Source organism: Somniosus microcephalus, chromosome 12 (assembly GCF_052327205.1).
Source record: "Somniosus microcephalus isolate GS21.2 chromosome 12, FLI_Smic_1.0, whole genome shotgun sequence".
Classification (NCBI taxonomy): domain Eukaryota; kingdom Metazoa; phylum Chordata; class Chondrichthyes; order Squaliformes; family Somniosidae; genus Somniosus; species Somniosus microcephalus.
In genome coordinates this window covers 18567754-18583565 of record NC_140998.1, presented here as the reverse complement: position 1 = coordinate 18583565, position 15812 = coordinate 18567754, and the positions used below count along the sequence as shown (strand labels likewise).

Below are 15812 nucleotides of genomic sequence, written 5' to 3'. Positions count from 1 at the left end.
TTAATTGTTTCCCCTCAACCAACACCACCCAACAGATTAACCGGTCATTAATCTCATTTGCTGTTTGTGGGACCTTGCTGTGTTACAGACTGTCTGCCACATTCACCTACACAACAAGTGACAACACTTCAAAAGTCACTCATTGGCTGTGAAGCACTTTGGGATGTTCTGAGGACATGAAAGTCACGTGCAAATCATTTGATGTCGATATCTTGGTTTACTGGAAAGAGGAGTACTCATCTGAGCTGCATTATGCTAATTCCCAGTAAAATTAGAAACTGGAGTGAAAATTGTACCTTTTTGCAACTTAATACATCCTTTTTAAACAACGCAAAATAGTATTTCAAATTGCCCTCAGTAAATAATTCCCTTTGATAATGGAGATGGTTAGTTCCATTCTCTCTCTCGTCCTCCTTCAACCACGATCAAAAAAAAAATGTAAAATCACAGATCTGGTAACAAAGCCTTTGCGACCACCTACCTTGGCTGTAAACTACATCTTGCAGACTGTAAGACTCACTTGTTTATTAGATGGTCTCATTACATATACAGTGTTTATGTCTCAAAATTTGCTTTTTCTAAAATAGCACTTAAGAATTCGGCAGCCTTAGTTTGCATATCTGACAAAATGACCAGGAAGTCAATGTTATTTCTGTTATCAAACATACTTAAAATATTGAAATAACAACAGAAAATGCTGGAAAAACTCAGCAGGCCAGGCAACATCCGTGGAGAGAAAATAGAGTCAACGTTTCGAGTCAAACTCTGTCAATATAAAATATTGACCTTGGTACGGTATCAATAAGGTATAGATTTTATTTTTAAAAAGCAGCCATTAGAAAATGTTCTGCAACATGCAGGTTACCTTATAGGGGTGAATGAGCAGAGGATGTCCATCCCACTCCACTGTGAAATACCATATTCCCCTTCTCAAAAGTGTGCAACAGTGACAGTTAGAGGAAAACTGATAGTTGCCAACACAGCAATCACTTCACTCCAAACAGCAAGTCATTTGTGTTTGACAAGTTTTGACGACACAAAATTAAATTAAAATGTATTTTTAGTTCCTTTTAACATGTACCTTCAAGACTAGTCCCTCTTTTTTAAAAATTTTATACCATTGAAAGCATAGCATTTCCCCACAAGAAAGGTTGATTAAATATTAAAAACAGCTGTTGAGTGATCACTAAGCTTTGGAGAACGACAGCAGTATTCCCGACACCAAAATAAAATGAATGAGATTACTTCAGCTTATGCCAGAGAAACTACAAAGTAAATTCTGCCCGGTTTTGGGGCATTTATCTATAGCGCTGGGGATTAGAAGCGAACAAGGAAATATTTTGTCCAGAAGGTTGGGCCGTGAGACAGCTCAAATGATACAAAAACGTTAAACACAGAAGCGGTCAGAGAGACTTTTTCTTTGCCTTGAGCAGCAAAATTGTAAGACATTTGTAACAACGATGTTTACAAATCTGCTGCACCAAATGCACAGAGAAAATCTTCGCCCACTGTTACAATATTGATACTAAAACTTAGCTTTCGTGAATTCTCTGTATTTGGGGAAAAGGTTAGTAATTCATACTCTTTCACCCCCAATGTGGTGCTTTGAAAACTCAACCATGCCAACACTATTCCAATATTGTTGAAAACTAGATTTCTTCAATTTTAGAAATTTGCTGAATAGAACAGTTTAAAACGCAAGCTTTGTTGCAATACTTGTGGCGATAAGAAAACAAGATATTCATTAAACACAAAATAACTTTCAAATAAATACTGCATAACAATTTTTTTTCCCTCTTCAGCACTAATATAGAAACATAGAAGATAGGAGCAGGAGTAGGCCATTCGGCCCCTCGAGCCTGCTCCGCCATTCAATGAGATCATGGCTGATCATTCAAATTCAGTACCCGGTCCCTGCCTTCTCCCCATATCCCTTGATCCCTTTAGCCTCAAGAAATATATCTAACTCCTTCTTGAATATATTTAATGAATTGGCCTCAACTGCCTTCTGTGGTAGAGAATTCCACGGGTTCACCACTCTCTGGGTGAAGAAATTCCTCATCAGTCCTAAATGGCTTACCCCTTATCCTTAGACTGTGACCCCTGGTTCTGGACTCCCCGACCATCGGGAACATCCTTCCTGCATCTAGTCTGTCTAGTCCTGTTAGAATTTTATAAGTTTCAATGAGATCCCCTCTCATTCTTCTAAACTCCAGCGAATAGAAGCCTAATCGACCCAATCTCTCCTCATACATCTTTCCTGCCATCCCAGGTATCAGTCTGGTGAATCTTCGCTGCACTCCCTCCATGGCAAGAACATCCTTCCTCAGATAAGGCGACCAAAACTGCACACAATACTCAAGGTGTGGTCTCACCAAGGCCCTGTACAACTGCAGCAAGACATCCTTGCTCCTGTACTCGAATCCTCTCGCTATGAAGGCCAACATACCATTTGCCTTCTTAACTGCCTGCTGCACATGCATGCTTACCATGCAAATAAGTGTTTTATAACTCCAGTATTTTATTACTTAATATACTTTGCTTTAGAGAAGGCTTTGGGTTGTTTTAACAGTCAATGGATGATCACCAGTATTGTAGAAGCCTGTTCTGCCCTCTGCCAAACCAGCTAGTCTACCCATCCAGCACAAAACGCTGTATAATCATCAGATGCAGGATACAACACAAAAATGGAGGAAAAATAGAAAAAAAAATACATACTCAGGGCAGATACAGCAAGGAAGGTTTTGTAATCATTTCAGAAATGTTATCCTTTTAAAAAAATATCGTAAAATTGGGTTCCCCGGACAGCTCAGAGAGGTCTAACTCGCCTAGAGATCTTTCGCCCTCCAGGGAAGCATCATGCCTCCGTCTGGCACCTCCCCAAGAAGGCCCAGCTGAGATAAGGAAATAAGTCCTGTCTAGAATCATGGAGGAGTTATGGAGGAGAACATGAGTAAGGCAAAGCACACGAGATGCCAGTGCAGAGAAATTTAGTCCAAAAAATACACTACATTTATCACTATGTGTCACTTCCTATAGTGGCATAATAATACTGCAAGGAAAATAGCATAAAAAAAAATAAACATCCCTTCAGGAAAAATCTGACCAAAGTCAAACATACTGGCTTGGCAAAAAAATTAATGTAATATACAACAACAACTTGTATTTATATAGCACCTTTAAGGTAGTAAAACGTCCCAAGGCGCTGCACAGGAGTATTGTAAGACAGAAAATTTGACACCGATCCACACAAGGATAAATTAGGGCAGGTGACCAAAAGCTTGGTCAAAGAGGTAGGCTTAAAGGAGGAAAGAGAGGTAGCGAGGCGGGGAATTCCAGAGCTTAGGGCCCAGGCAGCAGAAGGCACGGCCACCAAACGTACACACACACAAAAACACACATGTAGCAAATGAGCACAGAATATAACCCCAGCTATGAATATACAAAGTTACCTTGGACACTCCAAATAAAAACTCAGTATACCAAAGAGCTACATTGTTTTAAACTGAGAAACCTATGCAAAAAGGGCCATAACCCATACTGCAAGTCAACAAGAATGCAAATAGTTGCACTGAAGGCAAGATAAAAATCAAGCAGCAGCGATTAGGTGCCACCTACTTTGGGTTTTAAAATCCTACATATTGTAGCAGGAAAGCAAGATCAAAGGAGGCAAGGAGTTCCACAGTTTCAAAATCGTGAGAAACAAGAAGTTTGTACAGATGTTGCGATGAATCTTAGTATCAAGTATATTAGTCTACATGTTACAATAGAGCACTATAGTGGTGGGAGCCATTTACTTCAACTGTCTCAATGCACTTCACACAATCAATTGGTTTTTTTTAATGTATTAACTTTGGCACCAATGTCCCACAAACAGCCATGAGATGAATGACCGTTCAATCGTTTGTTTAGTTGCGGGGCGAATGTTGGCCAGGAGACAAGGAGAAAGAACTCCCTGCTCATCTTCAAACAGTGCCATGGGATCTTTAGCATCGACCTGAACTACCAGAACAGGGAGTGGGGAACTCTGTTCAAACACCTCACATCTGATAAATACGGAGTGCAACTTTCTGTTAAAAACTCTCTGAACTGTTCAGAATTTGAACAAATAAAATAGCATGGGCGAGTGAGGAAAAAAAGATGCCTGGAGGGAGGACAGCAACCTGAGGCATTACAGTTTAGCATACTTCATTCACTTTACATAACAAGATAGTGCCTTCCTACACTTATTATAAATATATTTCAAGACATGAAAAGCCCCCAATTCCTACTGTAAAAAAGTAAATCAGTCACCGTCTCTACTTATTTTCAACCCCATAAGGGCTACAAAACCTCCACTAATACAATCCCCATCTACTGTATCTTTATTATAATCGTGCACTGCAAAAGTTAGGAGGCATTAACAAAAAAATACTGGTCCAAACAAGCATCCGTTAAGTCAGCTTAATAAACACGATGTATTTTTTTTAGCTATATTATGAAAACGAAAGTCAACACCTCCATTCCGAGGTACTGAATAGGACAAAACTGCAGCAAGGAAGACTTGCAAGCGAGGAGCATGCAGTTATTTAATAAAGGCAACTCAGGAAGTGAGAATAATAAATTGAAAGTGCTGGTTGCTATTGCTCAAATCTCTGGTTTCAATGAACTGGAAGACATAATAAATGACAAACGCCACAGGGAACAACCGAATAGCCCGTCCCTTACGGATTTTTTTTATTTTTTATTACAGATACACGATTGCCAAAAAAGAGAGAGCCAGGCTTGCTTGCACACAGACCCTGATCTGCCGCCTTGTGTACAGCACAGGGTCACCGACAATAAAGATAAACACTGCTGCAAGCGTTTCAACATTGGCCGAGCTCCTTTTTTTTTGGTAGATCGGATCTGGGATGTAGCAATATTTTTTTGCTAAGCCATCACTCATCAGGTATGTGTAGAATTGAAATTGTGGCCACTGCAGCAACAAGGACCGGCGACAGCGAGCGGGTACAGCCCAAGCGCCTGTGAACATTCATGAAATCAGAGCTGGCGAGCAAAGATTAAAACCTCGACTGAGGATGCTGATTTAGTAACCTTTTTAATCCCGTGCTCGCTCTCTTCTGCTAGTGCACTCCGCATCCGCCCTGGCTACAAAGCAACGATTTCCAGTTCATAGTCCTCCCGGTAATCCTCACATACTGGTTTTTTTTTCGCTTCAGTGTTGTTATTTTCGTTTAATCCTTTCGGAGCTGCTCAAATAAATATCCCAAGCAGAGTAAAAAAAATCGCAGCCCGAACGCTGATGCGTCCTCGATTCCTTTCTGTCTTTTCCCAACTCATCGCACCACACGGGGAAGAGAGAGATGTCCTCCGGGTCCTAACGCTCCACTCGCTATGCTGCGATGGTGATTCCAGTCCTCGCTCACCCCTCACAAGGTCGTTTTGTCAACAAGGGAGAGAGGAAAAAAATAGAAAGAGCGCGTACTTTCTAAAAGAGGCAAATGTTAAACACGGCAACCGTTTCATGTTAAGTAGCAACATTTGCATATCTCAAGAAGATCTGAAGGGAGAAAAACCAGCACCTCTTTACAGGACAAGACACATTTTTATATTCTCACCTATAGGCTGGGAGAGAGATATTTTTGGACTCTAGTAGAATCAAGGGATATGGGGAATCGGGCGGGAAAGTGGAGTTGAGGTCGATGATCAGCCATGATCTTACTGAATGGCGGAGCAGGCTCGAGGGGCCGTATGACCTACTCCTGCTCCTAATTCTTATACATACATTTGTGCATCTTCCACCCAAGGCACTTTACAGATTTCTCTACTCTCTCAATGTGCCTTCTCTACTCTGGAGGTTGGTGATCAAAGTCATTATATTTTCCAGTACAGTTGGACGGATTCAGCCTCTGACATTGCACCCACTCCCTTCTATCACATCATCCAGCCACCTCCTTCTTCTCTTGCCTCTTGATCTATGACCAACCTGTGCTAGTTCAACGACCTTCATCGGTCATTCTTCCAGTCCGTAATTCGAAAGGCCTCACGTTGCCACGCACTCGAACATTCAAGGCCTGGTTTTCTCATCTGTATTATGCAACGCCCACATCCAATGAACGAATAAACATTTTTTTTTAAAAAGGATGTCCACACACACCACTTACCATTTAACAATAGCTTGGTGTTGTTAAATGCCTCTTTTGCGATTAAGATTATCCTGATATATCTTTCCTCTTCGTCCCTCAGATTACCCCATATTTCAAACTAGCTCTGCTGTACCCAAGATCAAAAAAGAGAATCAAAATAGTTTAGATACTGATTTAGGCAAATTTGGTGGAACGTTCTCCATCCATATTCACAAAAATATACCTTTAACATTTACTTGCATGAAACATTTGGATAGTGACCGATGGCTCTGGCACTGTGTATAAAACTGAAGTTTCCAAGGCTGGGATAAAAGGGTAACCAAAAATCAATTATTTCCAAAGTTAGGATATCTGGCATTGTGCTGTCACACTCACAGCGTCAGTCATTATTCATCACTAACTGTGCAGCTACATCCTCATTTGTGCACTCCACTCACCCAGACAACACTAGCTATCTGTCACAAAGGAAAACAGGGATGAAAAGTGCTTTGTATATTTTGTACACAATAACAGATGGTCAGGGGATGAATTACGGGCATGTGGAGGGTCAGTCCTTGGTTTTGAATTGCATGCACACTTGCGGCTTCAGCACTCCTGCAAAGCAGCTCAGGACCAACTCTCGTCATTCATCCCTGACCACCCCTTCTGCTGCAAAGAATTAACAGATTACGCTAGGAACTTTTGGTACTGGGCAAAAACTAATTCACAAAGCAAGCTTTGAGCCTTGCAGTATGGAAACAGCAGATTTTGCACTATACTATGGGCCAGAAATTGTAAAAGGATTAACTTGCATTTATGTAGCACCTTTCATAACCTCAGGAAATCACAAAAAGCACTTTACAGCTAATAAGCTACTTTTTTTTTTTCTTTAAAAGTGTAGTCACTGTTGCAATGTAGGGAAACGCAGCAGCCAAGTTGTGCACGGCAATTATAATGTGGAAAATAAATTCTTCCAGAAAATGGTTGCGAAATCTCCCAAGTCGGTGCAGGGGACTGGACAGGTAGACTGTTAATAGTTCGCATTCAGGAAATACTGAATTTATAGTTGCACTAAATTCCATGGCATTCTCCAGCCTTCGCGTGAAGATGTCACGCACACAATTTTGTCCCAAAATTTCCCTACATTTCTGAAGATGCTGACTCATGCTGCTGTATGACTCCACAGGGACCAGCAGCTCTCTAGTACATTGCTGAAGTGGCTGCTTCTTACTCAAGCCTAGACAGGAGGAAAAATGGACCATTCCACTGTGGGAGTGAGGTTTCACAGCCAAGCTCAATCTTGTCTTCACCCAACACCAACACAAGCACATTTTCCAGTAAGGGTCCCAGCTTAGATACGAGGAGGAAGCCAGTCTGATTCTCTCACCACTCCCACTCCAATCCAGGGACACAGAAGCTATCTGTAGTGTCCCAGGTGAGATCATCTAATTAAACAGAGACCAGGGATCAAACCCAGGATCTTCAATTTATTGACCTGCCAAGCCATCAAGAGAAACCCCAAAGAAACCTATCCTCATTCAAAAAAAAGACTTGCATTTATATAGCGCCTTTCACGACCTCATGACGTTCCAAAGCATTTTACAGCCAATGAAGTACTTTTGAAGTGTAGTCACTTATAATGTAGGAATTCAGAGGTGACAACCTCAACCAATGCAAAGTACTATTGGTCAGAAGGAAATGCCTGTGCTGCCGCCTCAGTAGCCAATCAAGGTAACCATCTACCACAAGATTTTGATGGCCTACTGGCAGTAATCATTTTGGCTGATATTGTGGTCTACATATTTAGAGTTAGAAAATTCTACCCACTGAAAAGGAGGCCAGATTACTGACCACACAAGGAAGCAGTTACTCAGGCTGGATTTGCCATTTTGTGCCTTGCCATATACTGCCCTTGAGTGAAAATGTATTTCATTACCCCACCCTGTTCCTAAGCTTAATTTGAACACATTCTAACCAGCAAAACTACAAAGTTTTAGTTAACCCATCAAAACCCAAACAAAACATAAGCACTGACAGTGTAAAGCTGATTCACGGTAAACCCGAGGAATGGGGGAAAAAAATGGCTGTTGGTATAAAACAGGTTATGCGCGATATGGTGGGGGTGAAAGTACTGTGTGGGATGTCCTAATGTTGGAACCACTAATGCTTCTAATTTACATAGACACTCAATGCCAAGTGGTCAAATATGAAGTTGACACCAAACTAGAAGAGGCAGAAGAATTGGAGCTCTGATGCCACTGCCCCTCCTAGTTTGGCGTCACCACAATGAGTTGGATAAAATATACAAGTAGGCAGACGAATAAAAGATGACATTTATGGCAGGCAAACGTAAAGTGTTGAACACAGGAATGAAAAATAGGTGACTCACTTACTCCAGGGAATCATGTTGAAATAGCTAAGGATGAAACTGAAAACCTAGGAGCCTCAGTAGATTCAACACTTAACATGTTCAACCAAAGCAGAGCAGCAATCAACAAAGCCAAAAGAATGCTGAACGACATAACTAGAGAAATCTCTCCTGCCTTCCACCCTATCACAGACCTTACCTTTTGTACTTTCCTCCCCTCTCCCAGCCCCTCTACTTGCTTAAAACCCGTTACGTCTGTAAGGTTTGCCAGTTCTGACGAAAGGTCATCGACCGGAAAGGTTAACTCTCTCCACAGATGCTGCCTGACCTGCTGAGCGTTTCCAGCATTCTCGGGTTTTTGCTGTAGCTTGATGGAGCTGAGCAGTTTGCCACCAGAGAGAGATAAGCGAGCCGAGGCAAACAACAGTCCCGCTCAAAGCAATACAAAGACCACCATGGGGTGGACAGCTCCCCCATAATTAAGATTGCGGGACACAGTTCCTCACCCTAAGTCGTCACCTATGAAATGGAAGAGATGGAGAAGTTAATCTCATGCAATCCCCTACGGTGCACAAGTTACAGGAAACTTTCTGGTATCCAGCACGGACAGGACCGACGTGGTGCCGGTTCATTAAAAATTCCGGATAACCGAACGCTATAGTAAAAGATACGGAGCCGAGAGCTCCGTATAAAGCAACAAACCCTGTTGCTTAGCAACAGCTTCAGAACAACGTCCACAAGTTGCAAGCGTCTCTGTAGCTTAGCAACAGCTGCAGCCACACCCTTGCCTTCCTCCATTTGTTGCTGTGCAAGTAATAAAAGTTACCTGAACCGACTCCTGAATTTTGCCGGTTAACCGACATTTCCGGTTATTTAGGGGCCGGTTAATCGAAAGTTTCCTGTACTGATTTTTTTTTTTGGTTCATTTGCCTGATATATAGAGGACATTAATGGGAAGAAGGGATTAATTAGAAGTGTAACGAACATTGGAGCAATTCTGCTGCATGAACAGTTTGCCTCATTGCTGTTAGGGAAATTGTTTTACTTTTAAAAATATTCCGCAGAATTTTCTTTCATTTGCAAAGTACTTACCAAGAAACATTAGAGATGTTTTGGACTCTATTAAAAAAAAAACCTTAAGACTTTAGTTAATACACAGTGAATGATGTCGTTGTTCAGGCATGTCCAGTTTGTGTTTATCAGCTGCTGTTAAGCTGGTGAAGGGTGAACTTTTTCCAATATACATACGGGTTCAAAAACATTTTTTGGTCAATTTATCATCATAATCTCCTGTCCAAGTTCTGTTTAAAATAGAAACAGTAAAACAAGGACATCCAAACTGGACAACAAAGGTGCCAAAATCCTTGTAACTAGGGAGACTGTTTACATACATCAGCAATTCTGTTTTTCTCCTACCAATATTTATAGGGATTCCTTAAGATCAAACCAAATAAATTGGAACGAGTTTCACAAATGGCTGCATACGCATTGAAGGCCAACTAAAATTAAAGTACACTGGGATACAAGGCTGCTATCCTGTGGAATGGAAGGACAGCAGTTCACCCTTGTGATTCTCCACAAGGCAAGACACTGCTCTAAAAAAAGATTATTTTTTTTTAATTTTTTTTATAAAGAGGCTGAATGAACAAACACACATGGGTATCACACAGCTCCAAGCAGCTAACTGAAGCGTACTGTTAGAGGGCGTTTCTGAAAAAGTCAGGTGCTTGTTATCTTCAGTTAGGGTATTTCATGTTGCGCCTAAAAGGAGTAATGTTTACAAAATGGAGGAAGAAACTGGGTGCAGTTTTTCAAACATACAACATTCCTAAGTGAGCACAATTCTTTCCTGCTGAGCGTATAAAAGTTTCTGAACTGACTGGTCTCCCAGCCACAGGCCACATATGTATCGCCATCATTTATTTATCCAACAGAGCATGCATTTTTTTAACTATACAACTATACAAGCACAAGATCTGAGGAGGGGGGAGTGGGGGTGGGAGGAGAAGATGAAACTTACAAATTGAGGTTTCAGTAATTTAGTGTCACATTTAACAGAATCTTCAGCTTAATATTCAAACCACCTGCAGCTGAAAGGCAAGAAATTACAAATTTAAAGCATGTACCATGACATGCATCTGGAAATGAATATATAAAAAGGTACAGCTAAGCCCTTGTGGAGAAATACGCTAAAAAGTAGGAGTGAAACCCGAGATTTCAGTCACCAGAAACTTTTGTTTTTATATAAACGAAGAATCGGAATGAAGTATGTTGCGTACATGAAATTGAGGTTACAAAATGGGTGCGAAGAACCTTCCTGTTGTATCAGAGAAGCATTCTATCCTAATCTACCAAAATGAACTCGAAACTCAAATCAAAAAAACATCTGAGAGGAGAAATATGTTGTTCAAAGTAGCATCAATACACCAAATTTTTTAAAACAGACACGCTCTCCCTTCAGCCTGCAAAAAAAAGACCAATTTAAACCTGGCATATGGCAGGTTCTAATTTCACAGCTTGAAAGACTTAAGTACTGCAGTATTATTACAGGGTAAACGTATACATTTTCAGTCAGAAACTTATAGCCTGCAGAACAAAGCAGGATAATACTGCAGCACCTGCCATAGAATATCCTTCAGATTGAATGACATGTTATAATATACCAGAGAATTTCCTGCAGCACTGCTCACAGTCCCAACACTGGGGAACAGAGAGCAGGATAGTGTGGTGGGGAGAAGGAGGCTTTCAGGCTAAAGGCTGTCAGCATAGCACTGGGGAGCAGAAAGAGGAGCTTTGGGGATGGAGGCCATCAGATGCAGTGCTGGATAGCCGGGTACAAGAATAAGGCTGGATTATTGGGGGCAGGCTTTGGCGTGAGGCAGGAAATGGAGCGAGAGCACTCAAGGTGGGCAGGTAGATAAGCAATAACAGGGCTGGAGCACTTTGGAGGAAAGGATCAGGACTGGAGCTGGATCAGAGAGGAAGCAGAGGCCAAGCACAATGCACAGATTGGAGGTTTGATGGGGAAAGAAACAGGGAACCATCAAGGTGGCCAAAAATGTGGTGATTTTGTCTCAAACCCCAACAATCAGATTTGCCCCTGGAACCACACAATTAGCAGACCAATATCGGGATCTAAATGATTTGGTCCATGTGACACCACAACCTGACTACATTAAAAACATTTATAAGCACTTCTCACATCCCAGAGCACTTTAGAGAGAAGGAAAACAAAATGGACATGGAGCAAGAGGAAAAGAACATGTAGAATAGAGTTAGGGAGGCAGTGCCAAAAGAACAGTAGGAGACCTCCTCTCGTAAACCAGACTAAGATTGAATGAGATAGAGAGCAGCCCTTTCCGAAGCTTGAGCACAGAGCTTGGAGACAGAGCTGGGTGAATGCAAATGGAGTGAATCGCAAGCAGAGTGGAGGAATTTTGTGAGCGCAGGAATTCGGTGGAGAGGCGGAAGACAGTGGAGACGTCTGACTAAAAAGGAGGAGCGGAGCCACAGAACCTGTGTTAGTCTCTAAGTTAGTAGACATGAGAGCAGACCTGCAGGAGAGCAAGAGGAGTAGCTGCAGATAAAGGTAGCCCCAAGAGCCCGGAGGGAGCGCAAGTGTCAGGGAGCGAGATAAGTGGCGTCAGAGCAAGGGAAGGAGCTGATTGGTGAGTAGGTTTTTTTTTAAAGTCTTAAGTTTATTTCTGTTAAGTTACTTAATAATCTATTAAGTAGAGGCATGGCAGGGCACCTCGGTCCCATGGAATGCACATCTTGTGCTATGTTAGGACTCCAGAATGCTTCCCTTGTCCTGGACAACCACATGTGCAGGAAGTGTCGTCAGCTGGAGGAGCTCGAGCTCCAGATTTCGGAGTTTGAGCAGCAGCTGGCGTCACTGCAGAACATCCGTGAGGCCGAGAGCTACGTGGATAGCACGTTTCAGGAGGTGGTCACCCCGCAGCGCAAGATTGAGCAGGCAGAGAAGGAATGGGTGACCGTCAGACAGACAAGGTGGACCAAGCAGGTAGTGCAGGAGTCCAGAGTGCATCTCACTCTCCAACCAGTATTCAGGACTGGTGAGTACAGCCAGAGCCAAGTACATGGCAACACGGGTGGCTCAGCTGTACAGGGGAGGGAGAAGGAAGATCGGGAAAACAATAGTGATAGGAGATTCGATAGTTAGGGGAACAGACAGGCGTTTCTGGAGCCGCAGACGAGCGTCCAGGATGGTATATTGCCTCCCTGGTGCCAAGGTCAAGGATGTCACTGAACGGCTACAGAACATTCAGGAGGGGGCGGGGGGGCGAGAGAAAAGCCAGAGGCCGTGGTCCATATCGGTGTCAACAACATAGGTAGAAAGAGGAGATCCTGCAGACAGATTTTAGGGAGCTAGGAAAGAGATTAAAAAGCAGGACCACAAAGGCAGTAATCTCCAGATTACTCCCAGTGCCACGAGCTAGTGAGTACAGATAGAGCAGATGAATGCATAGCTGGAGAAATGGTGCAGGAGGAAGGGCTCCAGATTCCTGGGACATTGGGGGAGGTGGGGCCTGTACAGGCCGGATGGGTCGCACCTCAACAGAGCTGGGACCAATGTCCTCGCAGGGGGATTTGCTAGTGCTGTTGGGGGGTGTTTAAACTAATTTGGCAGGGGGATGGGCACCAGGATGTAGCATTAGAAAGGAGAAACAAGGTGCACAAAGGATTGGGAGAGACAGATAGCACAAGAGTAGGAAATAGTATGGTATTAGGCGGGGTCAGGCTAAGAGAGAATACAAGGAGGTCTAACAGGTTTACAGTGCGTGTGTGTGAATGCACAAAGTGTGGTAAACAAGGCTGGTGAGCTGCAGGCACAAATAGACACATGGAAATATGATGTTATAATAATAATCAACTTTATTGTCATTGTTAGTGCACAAGTGCAGTACAACGAAATGTAGGCTTGCGGCTCCCGAGAGTGTACATTTAGATTAAGACATTTAAACATTCAACATTCATTTGCCTTGTAATACTTGCGATAATGGAGACCTGGCTCAAAAAAGGGTAGGATACTAAATATTCCTGGATATAAGGTGTTCAGGAAAGAAAGGAGGTGGTGTGGCAGTGTTGGTTAAGGAGAATATTACAGTGCTGGAGGGGTCAAGGACAGAATCTATTTGGTTAGAGTTAAGAAATAATAGAGGTGCCATTACACTACTAGGTGAATTCTATAGGCCACCAACTAGTGGGAAAGATATAGAAGAGCAAATTTTCAGGGAAATTACAGAGAGGTGCAAGAACTATAGAGTACAGGTAGACTATCCTTTATCCGAACTTCCGAAAACCGAAAACCTCTAAAAACCGAAAGTTTTTTCGTTCAGCGCAAGTCGTGCGCACGACATGACCAGAGTGGCGCACGACTTACGCTCCCCCCGCCGACCCCGACCCCCCCGCCGACCCCGACCCCCCGCCGACCCCCACCCCCGGCCGACCCCCACCCCCGGCCGACCCCCACCCCTGACAAATTTCCCAGTCTTATAAAATACCTTCCGAAATCCGAAATTTTCCGAAAACCGAAACATGGCTGGTCCCGAGGTTTTCGGATAAAGGATAGTCTACCTGTAGTAATAATGAGGGAACTTCAACTACCCTAATATAGACTGGGATAGTAATAGTGTAAAGGGCAGAGAGGGGGAAGAATTTCTGAAGTGTGTTCAGGAGAACTTTCTTGATCAGTATGTTTCCGGCCCAATGAGGAAGGAGAAATTGCTGGATCTAATTCTGGGGAATGAGGTGGGTCAAGTAGAGCAAGTGTCAGTAGGGGAACATTTAGGGAACAGTGATCACAATATCATAAGGTTTAGACTAACTATGGAAAAGGACAGGGAGCAATCTCGAGTAAAAATACTTAATTGGAGGAAGGCCAATTTCAGTGGGCAGAGAATGGATCTGGCCCGGGTAAATTGGAATCAAATATTGGCAGACAAAACTGTAATCGAACAATGGTCTGCCTTTAAAGATGGTTCGGGTACAATCGAGGTACATTCCCACGAGGGGGAAAAGTAGGGCAACCAAAGCCTGAGCTCCCTGGATGAGGAAAGACAGAGTAAGATGAACAATGCTTTGGATATTGTTGGGGGAGATGGCTTATCGGGGGAAGGCAGCAGTAGTCAACTTCCTGGCACCATGGGTGGTTCTGCTGCACAGCACGGGAGGAAAAAGAGCAGGAGCGCTTTAGTGATAGGGGATTCTATTGTAAGGGGAATAGAAATGCGTTTCTGCGGCCGCAAACGAGACTCCAGGATGGTATGTTGCCTCCCTGGTGCAAGGGTCAAGGATGTCTCGGAGCGGCTGCAGGGCATTCTGGAGGGGGAGGGTGAACAGCCAGCTGTCGTGGTGCATATAGGTACCAACAATATAGGTAAAAAGCGGGATGAGGTCCTGAAAGCTGAATATAGGGAGTTAGGAGGTAAATTAAAAAATAGGACCTCAGAGGTAGTAATCTCAGGATTGCTACCAGTGCCATGTGCTTGTCAGAGTAGAAATAGAAGGATATTTCAGATGAATACGTGGCTAGAGGAATGGTGCAAGGGGGAGGGATTCAAATTCCTGGGACATTGGAACCGGTTCTGGGGGAGGTGGGACCAGTACAAACTGGATGGTTTGCACCTGGGCAGGACCGGGACTGATGTCCTAGGGGGAGTGTTTGCTAGTGCTGTTGGGGAGGGTTTAAACTAAAATGGCAGGGAAGCAAGGATAGAAGCAAAAGACAGGAAGGAGAAAAGCAAAAGTGGAAGGCAGAGAAATCAAGGATGTAAATTAAACAGGGCCACAGTAAATAATAATTCTAAAAGGACTAAGAGTGTTAAAAAAACAAGCCTGAAGGTTTTGTGTCTTAATGCGAGGAGCATTCGTAATAAGGTGGATGAATTAGCTGCGCAAATAAATGTAAACGGATATGATATAATTGGGATTACGGAGACATGGCTCCAGGGTGACCAAGGCTGGGAATTCAACATCCAGGGTTATTTAATATTCAAGAAGGACAGGCAAAATGGAAAAGGAGGTGGGGTAGCATTGCTGGTTAAAGAGGAGATTAACACAATAGTAAGGAAGGATATTAACTCTGATGATGTGGAATCTGTATGGGCAGAGCTGAGAAATACCATGGGGCAGAAAACGTTAGTGGGAGTTGTATACAGACCCCCAAATAGTAATGCTGAGGTTGGGGATGGCATTAAATGGGTAATTGGAGACGCGTGCAATAATCATGGGTGACTTTAATCTACATATAGATTGGGCTAACCAAATTAGTAACAATACTGTGGAGGAGGAATTCCTAGAATGTTTACGGGATG

At 43.0% G+C, this 15812-nt stretch overlaps 1 protein-coding gene across 3 annotated transcripts in view; it reads right to left on the bottom strand.

Moving 5' to 3' along the window:
• Nucleotides 1-15812, bottom strand: part of foxn3 (forkhead box N3) — a 375567-nt gene that overhangs the window by 344009 nt on the left and 15746 nt on the right. The window contains exon 1 of one of the 3 annotated variants that reach the window (XM_086002637.1): nt 5077-5473. The exons of the other annotated variants lie outside the window; for them this stretch is intronic. The gene's annotated coding sequence lies outside the window, so the exon portion shown is untranslated. Of the gene's footprint in view, nt 1-5076; nt 5474-15812 lie in introns of those variants that run through there. 3 annotated transcript variants of the gene reach the window in all.